A 23,933-nucleotide genomic window follows, 5' to 3' on the forward strand; every position below is an offset into this window, starting at 1 on the left:
TTCCCATTGTCTGATTTTTGCTGCACTTATTGTATTATTATAATTCCCTGTTCTGTATTCTTTGTGAAGCACTGATTACACTTTTGGCGCTATATAAATAAAGACATACAATACAATACAATCATTAACTGCTATCATAGCTTAATAAATAAATTCATAACGTTCATGTTCCATTTAATAGCATACAGTATACTGTACTTTCGCTTTTTACCCTTCATTTCATAATCTAAGATATTTTAAATAGCATCAATAACACAGTGACACATATCAGATAAATATAAAAGCTTTTACTTGCACATTTCTGATAATGTGCAGGGGATTTCTGTCAAAATGTGCATTTGTTCCAGAGGGAGAATTACTGTACTTGTAGTGAAAAATAAAATACAATTAGATAAATCCTCACTAATATTAAACATGTGTGGTATAAAATCAGGGGGTATCTATTTCATTGTTACTTACATTTTCCTACAGCACAATAAAGCCATCATTTTGCACAAAGTACTTACTGTATTTACAATTAAGAAGATAGATAAGTGCATAAAGATTCCTCTAATGTGGTGCTAGGTAATTGAAACAATACATATTTCTTGAAGACGCATTCCAAGCTGCTCTCTTTTTTATCACCTGAACTGGGGAGTTAATGCACTTTCCCCAATCGCCACAAACCCCAGTCACCAATGTATTTACACTAGGGGCAAAATGGTCACCAGTATTAGCCTAGCTAATAGAAAGCAACAAAGTCACCAAGAGATTACTTTGCGATGTTCTGTTGGTGATCCTACAGCCATTTTCCTATTATCACAAACAGTCACAAAAAATACAAATATTCTGGGTACTGGGGGGTTCACTTGTCGAACCTGTGGAATCCCCAATTTAGGTAAAATTTGAAGACGAAAAAATGGGATTGCTGCTTTAGGCTACTGTATCTTAAAAGCACATAACAAAAGTAAACGGTTATATGCTTTTCTTCGTTTGAGGAATCAATCGGATGAGATTGCAAATAAAAACAAATTTACCAAGAACACTGCCTTGGAATTGATGCACGTCGCAAAGGGAATGGATACATAAAGTCGGTGTCTTAAAAAAAATGCTTAATTAACCATATAGCACCCAAATTTGTGTTCAATGTGTACCACATGTGGGTGTAAAAACAATTACATTATAATTATGTAACCCCTTCTTTAATTCCCTATTTGCAATATACCAATGGTGGGGGCCTGAGTCCACCTCCCTGTAATTGAGAGAGAATATCAGCCTGCTAAGAATTAGGCTGGAGTCAGACAACATAACTGGAAACTTCTCTTCTGAATAGCGGTGCTTTATAGCAGGGGGAATTCCCATATGGTGGCCTTCGAAAGTCAGGAGACACACCTAAGAATATGAACATTAACAGATATAACATAGTAACAATTGCAGCGCTAATGTCCCAAATGAATAACTAGTGGGCCACTAAAGCAAGTAAAAACCCTCCTCATGTAAGCAGGAGAAAAACACTAGGAGCACAGCAATAAAAAAACGATATTGTTATTTTTTCACTTGGCCTCCAGTTCTCGTTTTTTCATTGCTGTGCTCCTAGTGTTTTTCTCCTGCTTACCTGTTCCTGCTATTCCTGGATACACGCAGCCTACACCGGAGACTTCAGACTTACCTGGATTCTGGATTGTGAGTACGCCGTCTAGTGACTGTTTGCTGCTGATTCATCACTAAGGGTTACCTGGTATATGCGAGGGTCTGTCGGTTCCCTCAGGGGGACCAAGGGTCCATCGCTTCCAGCTGGTTCCCGTTCAATGTGATCTAAAGATTTATTACAGCTACAGCGTTTTATTCTCATGGTTTGTCGCCGATGTGCTGGGGGTTAATACAGCCTGCGCGTGATACACGCTGTCTTCCAGGCTAGTAGCGTCGGGCTTGGAGGTTCTTCCTCTGCTTTGCTAAAAACCAACTTCACACTGATGATACGCATCAAAGTTGAAACATGTCTGTGAGTGGTCTGTACTTGCTTTGCTAGTCCCATGCTGTGCTTAAAAGCTGTGTGAACGGCGATGCATCAGCTTAAATGGGCTCCATGTGAATGGATATTCCAAGCAAAAGGTGACACATTGTGTGCTCATTTGCATGTCATTTCCCAGAATCCCTTGCTGCAGTGGGAGCATTGTATGCTAGGTAATAATGGTTGGAAGGCAGGGTTGCAGATATTCTTTATATATATATAGGGAGGGGTGTGGATGGGCGGGGGGAGGGGCGTGGAAGGGTGGGGGGGAGTGGCATGGAAGGGTGGGGGAGGGGCGTGGAAGGGTGGGGGGGGGGCAAGGGGTGTGGAGGGCAAAGGTCAGGGGGGCAAAGGGCAGGGAGGGGCAGGGGGGCAAAGGGCAGGGAGGGGCGGGGGGGCAAAGGGCAGGGAGGGGCGGGGGGGCAAAGGGCAGGGAGGGGCGGGGGGGCAAAGGGCAGGGAGGGGCAGGGGGGCAACGGGCAGGGAGGGGCGGGGGGGGACAAAGGGCAGGGAGGGGCGGGGGGGCAAAGGGCAGGGAGGGGCGGGGGGGGCAAAGGGAAGGGCGGGGGGGTAAAGGGCAGGGAGGGGCGGGGGGGCAAAGGGCAGGGAGGGGCGGGGGGCAAAGGGCAGGGAGGGGCAGGGGGGCAACGGGCAGGGAGGGGCGGGGGGGGCAAAGGGCAGGGAGGGGCGGGGGGGCAAAGGGCAGGGAGGGGCGGGGGGGCAAAGGGCAGGGAGGGGCGGGGGGGCAAAGGGAAGGGAGGGGCGGGGGGGTAAAGGGCAGGGAGGGGCGGGGGGGGCAAAGGGCAGGGGGGATCACAGGCACCCACTGACACGGGGAACTTCACAGCCACAGGCTGCACCTTGTCCCACAGACAGAGCTGCACCCACTACCAGGCTAAGGACAGACCCAGTCATGTCCTGTACAAAGGCCGTGGCACTTACACACCCCCTGCACACAGGCCGCGGGTGGCACTGACATGCTGGTAGCCGCTGTCCGTGGGGTTGAAGTCGCTGCCCCCGGGCCGCAGGGAGAGCTGCAGGTGTGAGAACCCAGGTGTGAGCAGCCAGTACAGGAGGCGGGTCACAGTGCGGAGAGTGCGGGGAGCGGCCACAGCGGCATCCCAGGGAGGAGGAGAGCACAGGGGCGTGCGGCGCGTGCACACAATTGAAAGCCATGGGGGGTGTCCCGGGCGCTCGCTCCGCTCCCCCGCTGACTGTAGTGGTGCTGGGGGGGGGGTGAAAGCGCGGGAAACAGGGAGACACGGGGAGAGGAGGTGCGCGCATGGCATCCCGGGGAGGAGGAGAGCGCTGGGGCGCGCGGCGCGTGCTTGAGAGCCGTGGGGGTGTCCCGGGCACTCGCTCCGCTCCCCCGCTGACTGTAGCGGCACCGGGGGGGGGGGGGTGAAAGCGCGGGAAACAGGGAGACATGGGGAGAGGAGAAGGTGCGCGCGGGTCACGATGACTTGGAGGCTGATGTTCGGAGAGGAAGAGGTGGAGCCTCCGGGACCGGCGGGTAAGAGAGCGGGAGATGAGCCTCCGGGACCGGCGGGTAAGAGAGCGGGAGATGTGTGTGTGTGTGTGTGTGTGTGTGTGTGTGTGTGTGTGTGTGTGTGTGTGTGTGTGTGTGTGTGTGTGTGTGTGTCGTCACTCCTCCTCAGGCCAATGAGAGGTGCGGGGGCGGGCGGCCCAAGGGACCAATGAGATGTCCCCTAGGGACACAGGAGATGCAGACAGGCATACAGTGCTTTCACAAATATATAATAAGATATATATATATAATCAAAAAATAAATAGATGATACCGTTCTGTGGCTAACGAAATGCTTTTATTTGTGCGAGCTTTCGAGATACACGGATCTCTTCTTCCAGCGATGTTACAATGAATGAAGCAAGCAAAGGGAATACATAAAAACAGTGTCTCTTGGAATGTTATTTGTGCTTGTCAGATATATATATATATATATATTTATATATATATATATATATATATATATATATATATATAGTATGTGTATTACCAATACAACGGGTAGTCTCACGTTGCCAGACTCGCCTCTTTCGTATTTCACTGAAAACTGACAAGAGGTCCCACACGTGTAACACTATTCTAAATTCTAAAATAATAATTCAAGAACAAACGGGAATCAAAAGTCAGTGTTAGCATTACATCGATGTTTTAGTTGTGTTTGTGTCACCAATTCAAGCTATGGATCGTTGCAGTCATAAAGTCAACCAGCAGATTAAATCCTCTTGTTCTTCCTTATTAAGGATACTTTTTCCAGTCCACTGCAGCTGTCAGTCAGTGTGTGATCTCTTTGAGAGCAACAAATGAGCCAGATGCACAGTTCAATGGCCAGACACCTCAAGTCATAACAATCTTGTGAAGCGAGCTAATTCTGCTTACAAAAGATTTAGCCTTTATTAGTCACTAATGCCCGTTTTTGCTCTGCACAGGACTTTAATGCTGTGGATCCATGTAATTCACACATTGCAAAAGTTACTAGTGGGACCCCTGGCGATGAAGAGCCTGAAGGCTTTCTTACAAATGCCACCTTGGTTGTTTGGTTGTGACGAATATTTAGACAGAAACAAGTTAAAAAGGTCAACAAAATTAATACAAACAGCAAAGTTCTCAATGGTTAATGTTTCACACTGCCATTTTTGGGGGGAAACAAGGATTAAACCTTGTAAAGTATAATAGTTAGTTTAGTTTGATTAATATTATGCTCACAGTTTACATTAGTAGTACAGTATGTAAGAACAAAAATAAAGAAAGGCATTTATCTGTGGGGAATCACTATCTTGGGAAAACAAACAGTGAGATTATTAGTGCACAGAAGTATCAGGGGAGTCTTTATGGTGGAGGGAGGTCTAACCTGTGTTCTTTTCCTACATACTGTATGTGGAGCACAGGTATAATTGGGCATTTGTTCCTAGTAGATCGACTGTCTGGTGACGAGCTTGCTGGTCCAGTCAAAATGTATTAAAAACCCCTTATAGGCTACTGGGAGACGTTGCTTTTTGAGTTTCTGTGGTTGTTTCTAGTAATGCATTTTTAAAGAAATACACATTTTTTTTGTTTGTTATGTTGATTATGGATAATGAGATTAGGTTCATTATAATGTTTCTAATTTTCATTTTTTTTTTAGTGAACTCTGTTGAAACCCTATACGGTATGATTGAATGATTATACGTTTTATGTAAATGGTTGCTTGATACTGTACAAATGTATTGTGTCTCTGATTAACTATTCAAGTTTTGATTAACTTTTAATTAACTTGTTAATGAGCCATGAAGACATAGGACTCTGAGTCCACAGCTGCATTCAATCTGAACCCCTTCAGTGTACTTCTACGTCGCCCCAAAAGCAGACTCTGATGGGGCTCCCCAAGGGCTGCTCCCCTCTGCACAGGACCAGCTTACATGTGCTTTTGCTTGTACTTTGTGGAACGTCAACTCCACGCACAGGAATGTTAATGAGTGAGAAAGACAAAGGACTTTGAATCCACAGCTGCATTCAATCTGAACCCCTTCAGTGTACTTCTACATTACCCGAAAGGCAGACCTCTGATGGGGCTCCCCAAGAGCTGCTCCCCTCGGCACAGAACCAGCTTCCATGTGCTTTTGCTTGTACTTTGTGGAACGTCAACTCCACGCACTGGAATGTTAATGAGTGAGAAGGACAAAGGACTTTGAATCCACAGCTGCATTCAATCTGAACTAATTCAGTGTACATCTGCGTTGCCCCAAAGGTGGACAGCCTATGGCGCAGCTGAAGGGAAGCTAAAGGGTGTGAGCCATTTGCTGCCATTCGCTGATGTTTGGTGATGTTAAAACTTCTCGATTTCAATCTGAAACTCACCAGACCTTTTATGTCCTGTACTCAATTTTCCAACTCTATATGTCCATAAAATGTCTGTGAATTGACTGTATAACCCATTTCATTTAACGTAACCATGTATTGTTATAGCTCCATGCCATGACATACTTGAAAACGAGAGGTAACTCTTAATGTATTACTTCCTGGTAATACATTTTTTATAAATAAATAAATAACTGAGTATATAGAAGCCCAATGGGGGATTTTGTTACATTACACTGTGACTTAATATTTTATCTTGGGACATCTGAGGTATGCCTTATGTATTTGACAAAACAGAGAATTAGGGGTGTGTGAAAATTCCAAATCTCAGCTGTTCCAATGAGAAGCATTTTGATATGTTTGTACTTATTTATTCCCATTTTGTTTTTTGATGGTGTGGAATATTTTTCTTATTCTTAGGCGCATGGAGCCATGACTATGCAGTGGAACAGTGGTATGAATCGTCAATGTAGATGCCCCTGTTTACCACATGGGGCATTGATATTTTGAAAAGGCATATAAAGTGCTTTTTGCACAATAAATGTTAGATTATTGATTTTGTGCTCATGACATAATGGTTCTGAACTGGATGGGTTCCAAATTATTGTAAAGAGGAGAATTAAGAACCTGTGGGTATTTTCTATGTCCCCATTTTTTATCAGATGAAGATAAGTAATTAAGCAGCAAACAATTTTGAAGTTGAGCACCCAATAATAAGAGTGATTTTAGGGACTTTTGATTGCATAAGGGAGTGGTATTAAAAATATATTAAATATTTTTAGTATATAATAAATGTTCATAAAAAAATTAAATGCCTTTTATTGCAGGAAACATTTTTTGGACAGGTTAAACTGTGAAAGGGAAAAAAACATTTGGTTGAAATAAGGCGCACAAAATTTGGTTTTCGTGCCAAATGAAAAATCTCACCAGCATAATAAATGACACTCATTTAAAGTTTGTAAAAACATGGCAGCCATGGTTTGAAATACGAGACAGCCCGGCTACTAACCTAGTTAGGACAGCAATATGAGACTCAAACTTAGCCTGAGAGCAGACTGACACCTAGAGACCCATCTAAACATAGAGGATTACAAGATATGATACACCATATAATGTTTTTTTTTTAAAAGAGAGGAACTGAGACATGTAAATAAAGAAAGATAGTGCACAATAATGCCTTTATTGAGACTGTATAGCTTGAAAAATCTGTGAAAAAGTAATGTCATGCATGACCCAACCCTGATTCATTCATTATGTACCCCCTCCCCCTTTTTACTGTATCCCACAATTTATTTAAAAATGAATAAAATACAAGTTTAAAAAGAAAATTCATTATGTTTTAAACAATGAATAACCAAGTTGTTTGTGTGATTAACATGCTCTATTCATTAGTGCTATTATTTAAATATAGGCATGTTATCATTGCTGGAGTGTCTTGCTAATGCAGTTATCTTTAAGTGGAAACAATAATGAATGCTTCAGACCAAAGGTGCTTCGTGTTTAAACAAAAAAACAACTTTTCCATTGTTTTAATATTTCCATTATTTAGCAGGTCTATCTACTGTATCACCATAAAATAGGACATACCCTGTACTATCAAGCACTACAAAATAAAACATGTAGGAATTGTTGTATATTCAGGGTTGCCACCTTCTATTGAAAGTGAACCCAGAGATTTTTTGCAATAATTTTTTTTTTACATTTATTTATCTTATTTATATATTTATTTCCCTTACCATGCAAGGTCCAGGCAGCATGGCTCCACAACGTCAAATGGTGCACATTGCCATGGCGGGACGTCTTATGGCGCCGAGGTGTCAAGTGGCGTCCCATTGTCATGGCAATGTGATGCCATGATGTCACGTAGCATCCCATTGTCATGGCAACCCAGCCCCATTTGACATCATTCAGCCATGTTGATGGGATTTTAGGGGGAGATGCCGCCGCCACGGCCCGGAGATTTTTCAGGTAACCCGGAGCCACGGAGATTCGTATTTGAAACCCGTAGTCTCTGGGTCAAACACGGAATGGTGGCAACCCTGTGTGTTTACATTTTCATTTCTTCAACTCAGATAACCAGTGCTATTGCTTCATTTTTTACATACAACCAGACACAAAATTAGTTATGGGGGGGTAAAAAAATGCCAAAAACCCTTCACAGTACAGCAAATAAAAATACCACTTATGAGCACATTTGCATGTCTCATAAAGGTCTCTAAACCTACCTTTCCATCGTCTCCTAGCATACAATGCTTCCACTGCAGCCAGGGATTCTGGGTATTGACATGCAAAATGTGCCCAGTGTATCCCACTTTGCTTCTTGTCTATTTTAAGATGCACCCGTATAAACTTATGCCTACCATATCACACTGCTTTTCAGCACAGCCTGGGTTAAAAGCGTGCATAGCCAGTAACCCTACTCACAGACAGCTGTTTCCACCTTTTTGATCTCATTAGTGTAAGGTTGGTTATGGACTTTGCAATGTGAAGCTGTAAGTGTCTACAATCATATATAAAAGTAGCCAGAAAGACCAAGACTACTTCCCAAAAGGTGAACAAAAAATGGTCAAACAAAGCAAAAGGAGAGCATTCCCATTAAAAAATTAAGCTAATTTATTATCAGCATGGATGCAAACAACATACACAGGGACACAAGACCCCACCTACGCGTTTCGAGCATCAGTTCTTAATCAAGGTGTACAATCCTATATAGTTTACATATAGGACGTTGTGAAGCTAACATTCAAATGGAAGTGACTGTACATTTGGAAAAGGGCTTCCCTTTAATATATATCTGAAAGACGTTTTTTAAAGTCTTATATTGTAAGACTCTAAGTGCGGAGAATAACTTCTTCCAGTGCTATTTTTTTGTTATGTGCTCTTACTGCACCTAATACGTACTGTGTATCGTTATTGCTCCTGTTAATCTCTGTCTGTCAAAGTATGGCTTTGCCACAGATGGCAAGAATTGGTTTCCCCAGAAATGGAATTACAAATGGTTGCAGCTCAAACTTCAGACCTCAAGTACTTTTAATTTGTAAATAGGTTTAATAGTAAGAGGAGCGTAATTAAACTGCATATACACAATGCAGATAATTGTAAAAAATAAAACAAAAAAAACACACATTTCCCTTCACACTTATACAATGTCACACATGTTATCAGAATACAAAAAGCAAGCTACAACTGCCTCTGCTTTTGTATCCAAAACAACATCAAGAACCTAATAATAGAAAGAATTCCGGTGTGCTTCACTCCAGCAGTGTACACTGTCTGACATTATCACGGTGCAGGTCACGTAATGTGACTTACCAAGAATAAGCACTGATATTGTGTCCCCTCAATCAACAATGAGTAAGAACTGAAGTAATTATTACTACGATCAGAAAAGTTTCCCTCTGTTACAATGAATATAAGTGCGATCCCAATTGTCTGATGCTGCCAGGGACAATTACAGTCTCAGCAAGTTTCAGGAATTGATGCATCAGGAATGGGGTTTCTGTTCAGTTGACCCATGGGGAAAGGGCAAACCTGAAAGGAGGGATTATGAACTGCACACAACAGCTTAGATTAAATCAATTGAGTGCTGAAAATCAGGCTTATATTTATGCTTATATTTCCCCTCAACATTAACACAGTTGCTAAACAGTATAATACAAAGCTATTTAAAAAAGAATAGCCGTACCATGCAGAAATCTACAGCTGGGTTAATGCTTCACAGGAATATAGATGTATAATATGATATAGTGATATTGTGACTATGTAAAATGATTGTGCAATGTACTTGCCTTTAAAGTAGTACTCTCATTTTAGGACAGTGAGTACAGACCTCATATCTGTCCTCTCATCAAGCACATTATATCTGCAATAATAGTTTGATTTCAGGTTTAGCTGTTGTTAACAGTCCTGGCTTTTGAAACACCAATGTGTGCATGCAGTAGTGATCAATAATAGTGTCCGAATATTGTATTTATCTGTATACACAAATACACACATGTACAGTATATTGAGGGTTGCTGTTTTAATCTAGCATGCAACATATTCAGAATAGGTTTAAAAACCATAAAGAAAGTATGTTGCTTAAATAAATAAATTATAACGTGTGCAAATGAAAATGCAAAGAAAGGGAATCTCCAAGTATTTATTTTAGACAACTGAAAATAATCATTTTGTGAAGACCTACAATAGAAAATATGTATACAATAAAAATGATGCAAATTCTACACATGTATCTAGACCTACTGTCCCTGGAGTCGAGGAACAAAAATAAAAAAGCAGCGGCGACCTTTTCATTTTTATCGAACCATATCAGACCTCCCGCTGTGTTGATCCTTGCTGACGGGGCATGTAGCAGGGCCAGTAAGTCTGGCTACATTTGTATTTGTCTAAATTGGTGAACCTGAAAACCTATGTAAGCATTAGTGATATTTCTAGCTCCTTGATAGATAACCACAAGTGTCTTCGTCATTGACTAGTATTTCATGACATGGCTGATTCAACATCCTTTGCGAATATACAGTAGAGACAACTCCCCTGACAAATAGAGAATTTCCAGGGAAATAGGGAACTATTATTTTATTTCACTGACTTGTATGTATTTCTTCCTGACCCTGAAAGGGGACCGCAGCTCAAGAAGTTTGCACATCCCTGCCCTGGAGAATTGAAACCATGACAGAAGGACACTGTCAATATCAATTAAAAGTGATCCTGGGACCCCTGGTCTAATAGTCCGATAATCAGTTATACCCACACAGGTCAAATATACAACCCACCCAAACCCTACAGGGAAACCCACTTGCTCTTCTGAAAGAGACATGTGTAGAGGTACCACACAGGAAAATAGATTTGGGGAAATTCAAACATGGCTTTATTTAGCCTGTCCCTTTAAACAATGCACGGCATACAAAAAGAAACAAATAAACAAACAGCCTATCCCTGTGTAAGGGCTAACTCACTTCCCAGTCCCTATCTACAAGACTGGGAGGGAAAGCCCCTTACCAGCCCACCACCCCAAAGTCTCAAAGGTACCTTGAAGCAGGTGGCCCTTCAGGTCAGTCTCTTGTTCTGGGTCTGGATGGTGTTCGTTGAGGGACCAGCCTCTGGTAGGTCCCTGGGTTTGCTGCACCCTGGCAGAGTGGTCAGTTCCCTTTGTGTCTTGCAATCAGCCCACAGACATCCTGTGTGCTTAAGAGTCTCTCTGTTAGTTCACAGCTGGAGACTTTTACACATGCCTGATTAACCAGATGCAGACTGGTAAATTGTTTTTAGCTGCAATTAACCAGCTCCCTGCTGGATTCCTCAGATCACTAAGGCTTTCTAGTAAAGCATCATAGAGACAGGGTTAATTCCCTGTTACATACCTCCCCTGTTTGTTGGAAGCTCTGGCAAACAAGTTTGAAGCCTATCCATCCACTCTCACTCGAGCTAAACCTGCAGCTTGAATGAGAATGAATGGAGGAAGAGAACCCTCAGTCCCGCTGGGATTGGAGCCCTTTCTCCAGGTTACCAATGTCTCCTCAAGAAGGTGCTTGAAATCAGCACTCTTCAGTCACTCGAGGAGGATTTTTTCCAAACACAGTCTTTCTTCTTCTGACTGCTCGGTCACGAGTTTTCGCATGCGTCAGGTGATCTTTTCTTCCCTGAGTTTAGGGTGACCACCTGCATTGAGTTCAGTATGTATGATCACGGGTGGTTCAACCTGGGCGGAGTTTTATCCATTCTGATTGACCCCCATGTTATTTCAGTTCAGAAGTTGGCAGACTTTTTGTCCTGACATACTATCTCTTTTACACTGAACATATTCTACCATGTGTGGGGGATTCTCAAGTGATGTCTGGTGGGGTATCGCTGCTCTAGTACACTGGCGACACACTTTATTCGAGCTCGGCTAGTCCCACGAATTCGGGTATACCCGGGTGTATTGAGGTTTGTGACTGTTTTCTGCCCGAGTGCATTGAGTTATTTTCCAGCAGGGATTGAAGCATTTTATTCCCGCTGGCTGCAATACTGCACAGTATATATATATATACTGCATTACAATTCATGAATTTATGCCATCTGGTAGACACGCGAAGCATTGCAGCCTATTAAATCCTAATCATTATCATTTAACAGATCAGCCGCCCGTCAGCCAGGCATGAACCCAGGCTGGGAAGGCAAACGCAACGGGGCTTGTCAGAGGTGAGGAGCGGCGCATTCCAGGTATCTGCCAGGTACATACTGGGTATTTGATCGAATAAAGTGTGTCGGTGCAGTAGCACCATTTGGAGCTTGCTCAGTACCAGGGGATCCCGGTCTACAGCTTTCTCAGCATCATGGGCCCATTTGCAACAAGCACATTCCCCTCATCAGTAGAGAGGTAATGTGCGTTTGGTTCAGGATACTTAGATTCCAACACATCATCAGTTTGGATGTAGTTTTTCCACCTAACCGTTACTCGTGGTCTCTTTTTTTGTAGACAACTAGTGTTGTACCTGTAGGGGTGTGATCTATGAAACAGTTCTGTTTCATTTTAACCAAAGACTGAAGCTTCCTAGCGTCTATTTTCATTGCGATGAATCTGGATTGGGCCATGTGGGCACGGTAGTATGACTGGATTTGTATTGCGCTTCTTAGTCGTAAATCGGTTCTTTTTTCCTGAATTGTGTGGAAAGCCGATTGTAGCACTGAGATGGTTTTGCGGGTGCATTTAAAGCAATGCACAGCTTGCTGGTTGTGACGTAGGACCTATATCAGGATTGAATCACACAAGCAGCTTCCTTCATTTTTTTGTAGCATCTTTGCTGCAGACTCTTCCTAACATTTGACTGGAGCAAAATTACATTGCTTCAAATGTTCATAATTCTATCTGTCGTTGCATTTTCCATTTTGACTGGAGAAGGCAGGCAGCTTTATTCTGGTGAAATGTAGTACCTCTATAGGCCGCCTGTATGGTGAGCGCTGCAGAGTGTTTGTGCAGATACCCTTATCTTTCCATCTTTGCTTGGCTAAGAGCTCTGTAGTATTTCTGAATGACTCTACTGCTTTTATTCCTTTTCTACAAGTCAAGATCATCAGCGAGCGAATCCTGTTCCTGGAACTTGCTCTGAGTGTGCATTAATGTATCCTTCATTATATTTTGGAGCTCTGTAGATTTCTTCCCTAGGGTTGGTGCTGCTTGCCTCAGTTTCTTCCGTGTCTGATCCTTCCATGGCAAGTGGAGAACCTGTTTTCATTTTCTGCCTTTTTGCTTTGGACGACTCCGTCCCATCAGGGTTACTAGGGTCTCCTGGAGGCGCTCACCCATGTCATCATGGAAGCTGTCGCGGGGGCGGGACCTAACGCAGATCCTCACAGAGAGCAACCATTTTCCTTTTCTATGACAGCAAAGCCATCAGTGCCTCTACCATACAGCCGTGGCCCCTTTTATTCTCCAACACCTCCGAATTTTTCCGGGATTTTTTTCCGAATTCCACGCACTTCACCGCACTTCACCACGTTCATGCCGCATTCTGACCGCATTTATACCGCATTCATGTTGCATTCACACCCGCGGTTGATGCGCGGTTGATGTGTTTATTGATAATGGTTCGGATTTAATTGGTTGCAATTCTTCGCGTATCCGCCAGATGGCAGATATTCATGAATTGTAATGCGCATGCGCTTCAGTAATGTGTAGACTTGCAGGTGTTTAAAAAAAAATACCACAGTGGTCCATTGTAAATTGGCCTTGGGACTGAAGGAAGAAGTTACAATAATGTATCAATTTAGGCTTTTCATATTAAAACTAAATGCGCGGTGCCTTGTGTTCTTTTGTCCTGAGAGTTCCGAGATGAGTGCACAACTGCAGTCCATGTTCCAAAAACCCGACAGAACGTACGCTTATTTAATATGGGCCGCGATCAATGCAACAGATGATAAGATGGCAACAGTTGTTCAAATTTATCAGTATTTTATCGAAAACTATGACTTTTACAAATTTTCGCCAGATGCTCATGTGTAGAAGCGTGCAATAAGGAAAAAGTTATGTAGCGATCCATGTTTTTTCGTATTGATCCCGATTTTATTGGAGGGTATTGGTGTGTATCACCGGGTTTTTCCCATATCTATGATCATGGAGACGGCAAAAGGCGAAAGGTCGTGTTAAAACCAACTAAGTAACATCAGTCACTGGCAAGCAATGCGACAGCGACAGCTTCCACTAACGGTCCGACCGTCAGTGAAAACCTGGTGACCGGCAACCCTTGCTGTCTGTCTAAAATGGCATATTTTCAAAAGGCAGGTCATCATTATAATTTGATCACTACACCCCCAAATACGGTACATAAAAAGCACACAAATCAACCATGTGCAGTCAAACGCAGTGTCGCAGTCAAAATCTACAGCACAGATTGAATATCATAATATCAAGATGAATTAGGCAGGCATGTGGAAAAAATAAAAATAAAAAATGAGGAGAAAAAAATAATATATATTTTTATTTTTGGTCACTCATTCACGAACTTCGCAAGCAAGCAGTGGTGAACTGATAGACGCATGCGCAGTAATCATCAGCTATGTACTGTAGCTCCCAACCCAAAGAGGATTACACGCAGGCGCAGAGAGGTGATGCTCGGCTAGGGACGGATTAAAAACACAATGCAAGCTTTAGAAACGGAATGGCTCTGGAGAGGTGTCTGTCGATAAGAGGTTCAAAAGCAAAGGAATGGAAGCAGGCACACGATCTTTCTAAAGGTGCAGATTATTGTGCCACCAAAGGTCCAACGTTTCGGCAAATAGATTGCCTTTATCAAGGAGAGGGCTACAGAACATGCTAAACATAACACAATTTATACACAAATGGGTACTCACCCCTCCACGATCACTGCTGCCTGGCTCCTGGATGTCTACGCCCCCATCGTGACGTCAGAGCGCCAGTGCGACGCGGCGTGATGACGTCATGCACCACCAGGGGAGGATCCCAGGGCTCCACGAGGAGACAGCCTCCCCAATGCCTGTAAAAGGCCAAGATGGCTGTTCTGCAGGAAACTGGAAACTCAGGGAGCCGCCCCCTCACTGGCAGCAGAGGCTCCCCTGGTGACGTCATGCCCTCACGGGGGGGCGGGGGGGGAGGGGCGGGCCCCAGGCATCAGACCTGCCCTGGAGTGCAAGAAAGACAGCCTGATGCCCAAGGAGGACTGAATGATCATGCAGGGGTGAGAGCCCTTACATAAACAATCAAGTGTAATGTGACTACAATTTTATTAAATTATAAGAGGTTCAAATCCTTGAGCGAGCCTTGTGTGTATGCGTGGGGGAGGGGGGTACAGGGTACAGCTGCATGAAGGATTAGCTGTACTGCAGTTCAAAGAAATGGCATATTTTCAAAAGGCAGGTCATCATAATAATTTGATCCCTAAACCCCCAAATACAGTACATAAAAAGTACACAAATCAACCATGTGCAGTCAAACGCACAGTGTCGCAGTCAAAAGCTACAGTACACATTGAATATCGTAATATCAAGATGGTTTCGGCAGACTTGTGTAGAAACTAAAAATAAAAAATCACTCTTGAACTTCGCAAGCAAGCAGGAATGTGATTGAAACCAGAAAGACACACATTCAAAGGAATGGTGTGGGAGAGGTGTACTGCACTGTAGAGAAGATAAGAAGTTGAAATACCCTGCAGTGCAGTAAATTATCCTGTGTGTGCGGGGGCAAGCGAGGGGAGAGCGCAGTATATGCCGAAATGTGATACTGTTACTGTACTGTACACGCCTATGAGTTTCAGCAATTTTCAAATGAGACATACAGAAGTGCAAATGCATGTATAAATATGCAAATTTACAATTACTGCGCACGCACACGCAGACTGTGTACTGACATAGGTTGAACTGCTAAAGTATTAGACTTCGAAGACAACAGCTCGCGAACGCCCCCTGAGTTTTTAGATGGTATTGCAGTATTGCAGACAGCGATAATAAAATGCTAATATTACAAGTGCTAAAATACCGCAATACACTCCGGACAAAAAAAAAACAAAATGCATCTGTCCGCGGCTATCAGAGTTGCGCCGCTACTGCCGCACGAGGCTAAAGGCGGTCGCCACTGTAGCTTCATCTGAATTAGTATCCTTTAGATCCTGCCCCAAGGCTAACCACTCCTCCCATTACCATGCATAGGATGCCAATGTGGATGTAGCCCATGACCCCTTAACTTACTCCCAGAGCCAACTACTCCCAACATCCAGAGGGTGTCTGGGTATCTGTAGCCTTGTTCTTTCACCCCTGGAGACAGTGACCTGAACAGGGAAAAATGAATTAGGATAATGTGCCCGCTATTACATTCTGAACCCCGGGATTGTGCCTTGCCCTCAATAGAATATTTGCCCATAAGCACTGCAGGACAAACCACCTGAGTAACCTTACTATTTGACAAGAGAAAAACAAAACAAAAGGTAGCGCTAATTTCTATAGGAAAAAGGCTAGCAGCCTATGATATAACTCTGACCCCCAGGTCAGACAGATAGAATGGAAAAAATGTTATATCCCTGGCGCTCAGCACTAGAACACACTGTGTAAAAGGATATATGCAACCAGATGGAATGGTTGTGGCAAATCCACTTGCGTACTCCACGTGCAGACGATCAGTCATGAAAAGAAAATAAATAAAATAACATAGCGTGATACTGTATAGTAATCAGACAGCGAGTAACAAGCACATACAAACACACAAAAACACAATACAAACAGATGCTGAGAACAGACAGATGACTGAGATTAATAAAAAAAACATTTAATAAAACACATTAATAAACACAAATAAATTAAGAATGATTAAGAAATAATAGGTCCCATAGGCACTCTGACTGTGGCTAGAATACCCGCTTACCAGAAGCAAGAAGGTATCAGGCAGTGGATAATTAGAGAGTATCCCCTCTCACGATAGCCAGTCAGCTCCAAACGATCTCATGCTGCAGATCAGCCTTAGCCTCCGAGCGGGGCACCCCCCCGCACTCGTGGGGACAGACCTCTGCAGATCTGTGGCTCCAGACTCCGTCTAATGGGCCGCCTGCACATGCGCAGTGGTAGCAGTACATCTATGGCGGCAGATTCGTCAGAAACCAGCTCGGCAATGCTGTGTAGATGGCAACGGTAGATTCGCTATTGTTCTGGACACTGTGCTGGTTCAAATTGATGATGAACGATATTAAACGTGCAGTAGAACAGCAGAGTGTAAACGAGACCACCCTACGCGTTTCGGAAGTCATAGCTTCCTTCCTCAGGGGTAAAATGTATTGTGTTTTTGTGTGTTTGTATGTGCTTGTACACGCAGTCTGATTACTATACAGAATCATGCTATGTTATTTTATTTATTTTCTTTTCATGACTGATCGTCTGCACGTGAAGTACGCAAGTGGATTTGCCACAACCATTCCATCTGGTTGCATATATCCTTTTACACAGTTTGTTCTAGTGCTGAGCGCCAGGGCTATAACATTTTCCCTTACTATTTGACAGTCAAATGTGACTTTACATGCATTTTACAGTATAAGGCCTGTGACGTCTGATTTGACCCAAATAAGGTGACGTAATTAACATCTCCAGGACCCGTTATAGAGAACAAAGAAGATAAGCAGAAAAGAAGGAAGATCTACTCACCGGGGCATACTCTGTAAGCAACTGAGGATCTCGGACTTCTGGCATCATGCTGATGAGGATCATTGCATCATGGATCAAGAGCTGGTGCCACAGTTGGATGACGATGAATCTTCTTCATCCCGTCAAAGCTAAGAAACACATTGATTGAATTTTATTTAATTGTGTATTTTTTTTTTAGAATCCCATTGATTGGCAATGTGTTTGTGCCTCTGTAAGAGATGTGTGCAGAGGTACATTTAATGGAGACCAATTAGGGTGAAATTAAATTTATTGCACCTGTTCCTTTAACAAGGCAAAACATACAAAAACAAACACAATAAAGGTCTACTCCACTTTGGAGAATACAGGCAGTCCTCATTTATCCAACGGAATCTGTTCTGGAAGTAGCATTGGATAGTGAAACCGCTGTAAAGTGAGTCCCATGTTAATAGTGGTGTTGAGCGTTGGATAACGCATTCAGGCATCAAAAAACAGCCCTTAGGGTTGCATTGTAAAGCGTTGGATATGCTATTCATTGTAAAGTGAAACGTTGGATAACGAGGACTACCTGTAACTAAACCTTTACTCCAGCCCTTTCTAACTGGGTGGGTAGCTAAGCTGGTTACCTCCCTAAAGCTATATATATATAAATATATATATACAGTGTTCGACAAACCTATACATTTGCTCGCCCCGGGCGAGTGGATTTAACCCCCGGGCTAGTAAATATTGTCCCAAGCAGCACACGTTTGGTACTAGGTGGCGAGTAGATTTTTTTGTGTGGCGAGTAGATTTTTTGGTGATTTGTCAACCACTGTATATATATATATATATATATATATATATATATATATATATATATATACACACACAACAGACCAAAAATAAAGTCTCTTATCTGTTTCTGTTGTTGTATAGTAGCTGTAGGGGAAGGCCTCTCTGTTCTCCTGGGTCTAAACATCCTTGTGTGCTATGGCACTCTCTGTATCCAGGTATAGAGGTCTTGTCCCCTTGTCTTGCTGTCAGCATAAAGTCCTTTTGTGTGAATTAAGACATCATATTTTCCTCAGGTCAGCCCACTAGTGGGGTAAGGAAATCTCTGCAGTCCTCTTTCTCCTTATGTCAGCCCAAATGTGAGCTAAGGAATCTCTCTCAAGTTTCTCACATCAGACTTTCTCTAAGAGTCCTAATCAGTCAGGTGGAGTCTGGTTGATTGCCTGTGTGCAATTAACCAGCACACTACTGGATTTAGAGGCAGTTTCTCTCAAACATAGATAAGTCCCTGTTACATACCTCCCCTGTTTGTGGGAAGCTAGGGCTTACCATGGCCAAAGCCCATTCTTCCACTCTCACTAGATATATCCCTGCGGCTCGAATGAGAGTGGATGGAGAACGAGAACCCCCAGTCCCGCTGAGATTTGAGCTCTTTCTCCAGGTTAGTAATGACTCATCAAGAAGGTGCTTGAGCTCAGCACTCTTCAGTCACTCGAGGAGAACTTTTCCCAAGCACATTCTTTCTTCTGAACGCTTGGTCACGTATTTCCCCTACGTTGGGTGATCCTTTCTTCCCTGAGTTTAGGGTGACCACCTGCAACGGGTTCTGTAGCCATATTTACGGGTGGTTCAAGCTGGGTGGAGTTTTTATCCATACCGATTGACTCCCATGGCTCAGTTTGGTAGTTACATAGTGTTGTACCTGTAGCGGTGTGAACACCAAAACAGTTCTGCCTCAATCTAGCCAAATACTGTATCTTTCCAGTGACTCTCTTCATTGTGAGGAATATGGCTTGGGCCCTGGGGCCACAGTAGCATGACTGTATTGGTATTGTGCTACTCAGTCGTAATTTGGTTCTTCTTTCCTGATTTGTGTGGGAAGCCAATCGAAGTACTGAGATTGCATTGTCGGTGCGCTTATAGCAACGCACATCTTGCTTGGTTGTGATGAAGAACATATATCTGGATTGAACCACACTGCAGCTTACTTCATTTTTTGTAGTATCTTTGCTACAGAATCTTCCTAACATTTGACTGGAGTAAGATTACACACTGCTTCAAATGTTCATAATTCTTTATTTGATGTTGCATTCTCCATATGGATTGGAGAAGGCAGGCTGCTTTATTCTGGCTATTTAGCCGACGATTTTTGTAGGCAGCCTTTATGGTGAGCACTGCAGAGCGTTTGCGCAGATATATTTCTCTTTACAACCTTGCTTGGACAAGAGCTTTGTAGCACTTCTGAATTACTCTTCTGCTTTTCTCCCTTTTTTAGGCTGCGCTTATAGTGCCGTCGACACAACGTCACAGCAAAACAAATGTATTGCAGCCATTGCGCGCACTTATAGTAAGCGCAACGCGACGGAGCGACGGGAGCAATGCTGGTGACGCCAATTTTTTAAGCCGGTCAAATTTGATTTTTCAGAGGCTGTCGTCACATGTGACAGCCTCTGAACCAATCAAAGACCTGGTCGCCCGCGACGTCGCCGGAAAGTGAATTACAACTTTCGCTAGCGGCGACGGTGATGGGTGACGTCATCTGTCACGTTGCCATCGCGCGCACTATAAGCGCGGCCTAAGAAGTTTAGCTCATCAGAGAGAGAATCCTGTTTCTGGAGCATCAACTCATTCTTCATTATATTTTGGAGCTCTATGGATTTCTTCGCTAGGGCTACAGCTGCTTGCCTCAGTTTCTGGATCCTGTACTGATGCTCTGGTGATTCTCAGGGTAGCACTCAGTTTCTCATGCTGCTTTGCGGGGACACACTGGGTAATCAGACGTTCCTGCAGCACTTGTACTTCTTTAGCAGCCTGCAGATTTTCCTTCTGCAGACATCGCTGCTTCTCTTCTGCAATCTGTAGGTGCGCACGCAAACCTTGCAGTTGGTTCTGCAGTAGGTGCTCTGCTAGTGTGCGTTGCTCCAATGCTTCTAACTTTTCATATTCAAATAGTTTCATTATTTTTTTGTAGCTTGTGTAGCTTTTCTTTCTTTTCATTGACGTGGTCAGTCATATCAGAATTTTCTTCTTTCAACCTTGTATTTTCTCTTTTTACAGACGCTATAAATTTGAGGGCCTCTGCATAGTCCTCCTTCCACTTACGCACTTCTGAGTTGAGACTCCCAGTCTCCTGGCGTGAGACTTCTATCTCTAGGTTGAGGGTGTGAAGCTCCTTCTGAGAGACTTTAAGATCCATACTAAGACTGTAGACAGCTTTTTGAGAGATGTCCAGCTCCTCAGCGAGACTGTGAAGTTCCTTTTTAGAGACTTCCAGTTCTGTGCGGCAACTGCTGATCTCTTGGTGTGAGGCATCCAGTGCTACGCGGAGAGTGTAAACCTCATTCTACGACATGTCCAACTCTTTCTGGATGCTGTGGACCTCCTGGTGTGAGGCATTCAGTTCTATGCAGAGAGTATGAACCTCATTCTGAGAGACTTCCACTTCTCTGTGTCAATTGTGAACCTCTTGCAGAGAGAGACAAATCTCTTTCAGTGCCTCCTCATACTTCTGTTTCAGATTAGCAATCATTCTATCTGCTTTTCATCCATGGCGGTAATAGTAGCGTTTGCTGTCTTCAGCTCAGTCATCCAGTTCTCTAAGTCACTACGCTCCATGTTCATCCCTTTTCAACAGTCAATGACGATTGAGAACAGATCAGTCTGTAGGCTGGCATTAGCTTCCATCTCCTGTTTCAATCGTTTACAGAGCAGATCACAGTTAAGCCTGGCAGTTTGAAGTGCATCTTCAGGGCTTGTCAAGGGATCGTCACTCACTTTTTACGGCTCCGCTTCCCTTGTATGGTCGGTTGCGGGTTACTCACTTTTGGCACCGGACAGACACTTCTTTGGGTTACATGACTTCTGCCTTGAGCCCTCTGGATATTCTGTCATCCGCGTGACAAATCCTCCATTTTCTCAAGGCTGCAGGGCATCTTTTTCTCATCTGTTCCTTCCACAGTAAGTGAAGAACCACTTTTCTTATTCCACTTTTTGTTTTGGATAACTCTGTCCCATTTGGGATACTGGGGTCTCCGTCTTTATTTGAAAATTCAGCTGCTTCACTGTATCCACCAGGCTTTTCCTGCAGTTGCGTTAGCTGGCAGGAATATTCGGGGTCATAGAGACCTGTTTGTTCAGTGCGTACCGAATTTAGGCACCTCCACCATTCTCTGGGTGTTTTGTGGGTGGGACTCGGTTCGGGTTCCCCATAAGAGATATCTTCATTCTTATCTGTATCCTCATAGGACCGGATGGGCCACTCTTCCTTGAGGTAGGGTTTTACAGGAATGCCACATCTTGTCCTCCATTTTGGGGCTATCATGTGTATTTTTCTTCCTGACCTCGGGAGGTGCTATTGCAACTGTTTTCACTGTATTCGCTAGAACCCCAGATGGTAGTCCTATAGGTGGGTAGACTTTGCTTGCAGAGTTCATAGCTCTCACAGGCGTCTCTGTAGACTTTTTCTTTTTCTTCTTGGCTTTGGTAAGTTTTGAAACATCAGTAGTACTGTGCACATATTCTTTCTCATCAGTGATACTGGATCTGCCCCTGCCAAGTAAAACTTCTATATATTCTTAGTGACCACAGCGCATTGCTTGCTGCTGCAGTTCCTTGGCACATTGAAAAAATATTCCTCTTGCTGCAGCCTTTTTTCTGGGGCCACATATGGATCATCCTCATCATCTGAATAAGGCCTGAAGGGACACTGCTTGTGTGGCTTTGCTCTTTACACAAAGAACACGTTTTCTTCCCTATTCTTGCAGTCGGTATTTGACTTCAGCTTGGTGGCCATTTTAAAATCCCATGCAGGTTTTCTTCTTTTCTTTCACAAGTGGTGGGGTAGACTCTGGTTACAGCATCAGTCCTTTGAGTGGGTCACCGTCTGTTACAGTCCTCCCAGTCAAACTGTGGCGTTGTGGCTTTCTTCAGTGCAGTGTAGTTTTCCTGGCAGGATGTGAACCCCTTTAATTCTGGTCACTTCTGAACGTGATTCTTTGTTTTGTTGCTCAGGCTGTTTGCAGGAACTGTATGCAGGAATAAGCACAAAAATTCACAGGCAGTCTCCAGGGCCCCTTTGAACTTCAAGGGCCACCTCTCATCCTACTTCAAATACCATATGTAATAGATGTGTGCAGAGGTACATTTAATGGAGACCGATTAGGGTGAAATTAAATCCCAGCTGCATTGTGCCTATTCCTTTAACAAGGCAAAAAAAATACAAAAACAAACAAATTAAAGGCCTACTCCACTTTGGAGAATAACTAAACCTTTACCCCTGCCCTTTCAAACTGGGTTCGTAGCTTAGCTGGTTACCACCCTAAATATATATATATATACAGTGTTCGACAAACCTATACATTTGCTCGCCCCGGGCGAGTGGATTTAACCCCCGGGCAAGTAAATATTGGCCCAAGCAGCACACGTTTGGTACTAGGTGGCGAGTAGATTTTTTTGTGTGGCGAGTAGATTTTTTGGTGATTTGTCAACCACTGTATATATATATATATATATATATAAAAGAAACACACAGCGCAAATCTAAACAGTATATTCCAGTGGAAGATATTGTTCACACCACTTAAAGAGCCAATGTTTTTAAATGAGGTACATACCCTGGTGTACACCTATCCCTACAAACTGCAGCCAATTTAGGTCTGCGGCTCCACAATCGCCGCCTTGAAGATCTGTAGAAGAGTGACCTAGGTGCAAATAAGACAGGGAAGAGAAAAACCACAAAAAGAGATCATAGGGCAGTATATCTAATAGTACGTAGACATTGAGATGGTAAGGGATGCGCTTACACAGATAGGATAAGTTTGAGCCTGTAATCCTATATGGGACTCACAAACACAGCTTGTATTGTCTTTCTCTTTAACTGCTGGATCTCCGGATTGCTTCTCCACGGGAACTCAGCTGCACCTGCTGCATACACTTCTTGTCTCTGGCACTCTCGTGTCTCTATGGATGAATATTTTGTGAGTAAATAACAAGCAGTAGAGAGTGATTAGCAGAGAGAGAGACACGCCGAGGAGCCTATGTGGAGAGACATTTGCGAGGAGCTATGGCAGTGATCCCCTGCATTGGCAGACAGTAAATCTCGCGAGAGCCGATTCTGGGAAATGACATGCAAATGAGCAGACAGTGCCACTTTTTGCTTCAACAACTTTTTGCTTCCTATAGGGAACCATTTTAAAAATGGTTTTTGAAGCAAAAAGTGGCACTGTGTGCTCATTTGCATGTCATTTCCCAGAATCCCTTGCTGCAGTGGAAGTGCTGTGTGCTGGGTGATAATGGTGAAAAGCGGGGTTGCCGACCTGCCTAAGACATGCAGATGAGCATACAGTTGTATTTGCATACACACACACAAACACACACACACACACGTCCAACAAGAAAGTCTCTTATCTGTTTCTGTTGTTGCTGCTGTAGGGGAAGGCCTCTTTGTTCTCCTGGGTCTGCATCCTTGTGTGCTATGGCACTCTCTGTGTCCA

This window comes from Ascaphus truei, chromosome 4, assembly GCF_040206685.1.
Source record: "Ascaphus truei isolate aAscTru1 chromosome 4, aAscTru1.hap1, whole genome shotgun sequence".
NCBI lineage: Eukaryota > Metazoa > Chordata > Amphibia > Anura > Ascaphidae > Ascaphus > Ascaphus truei.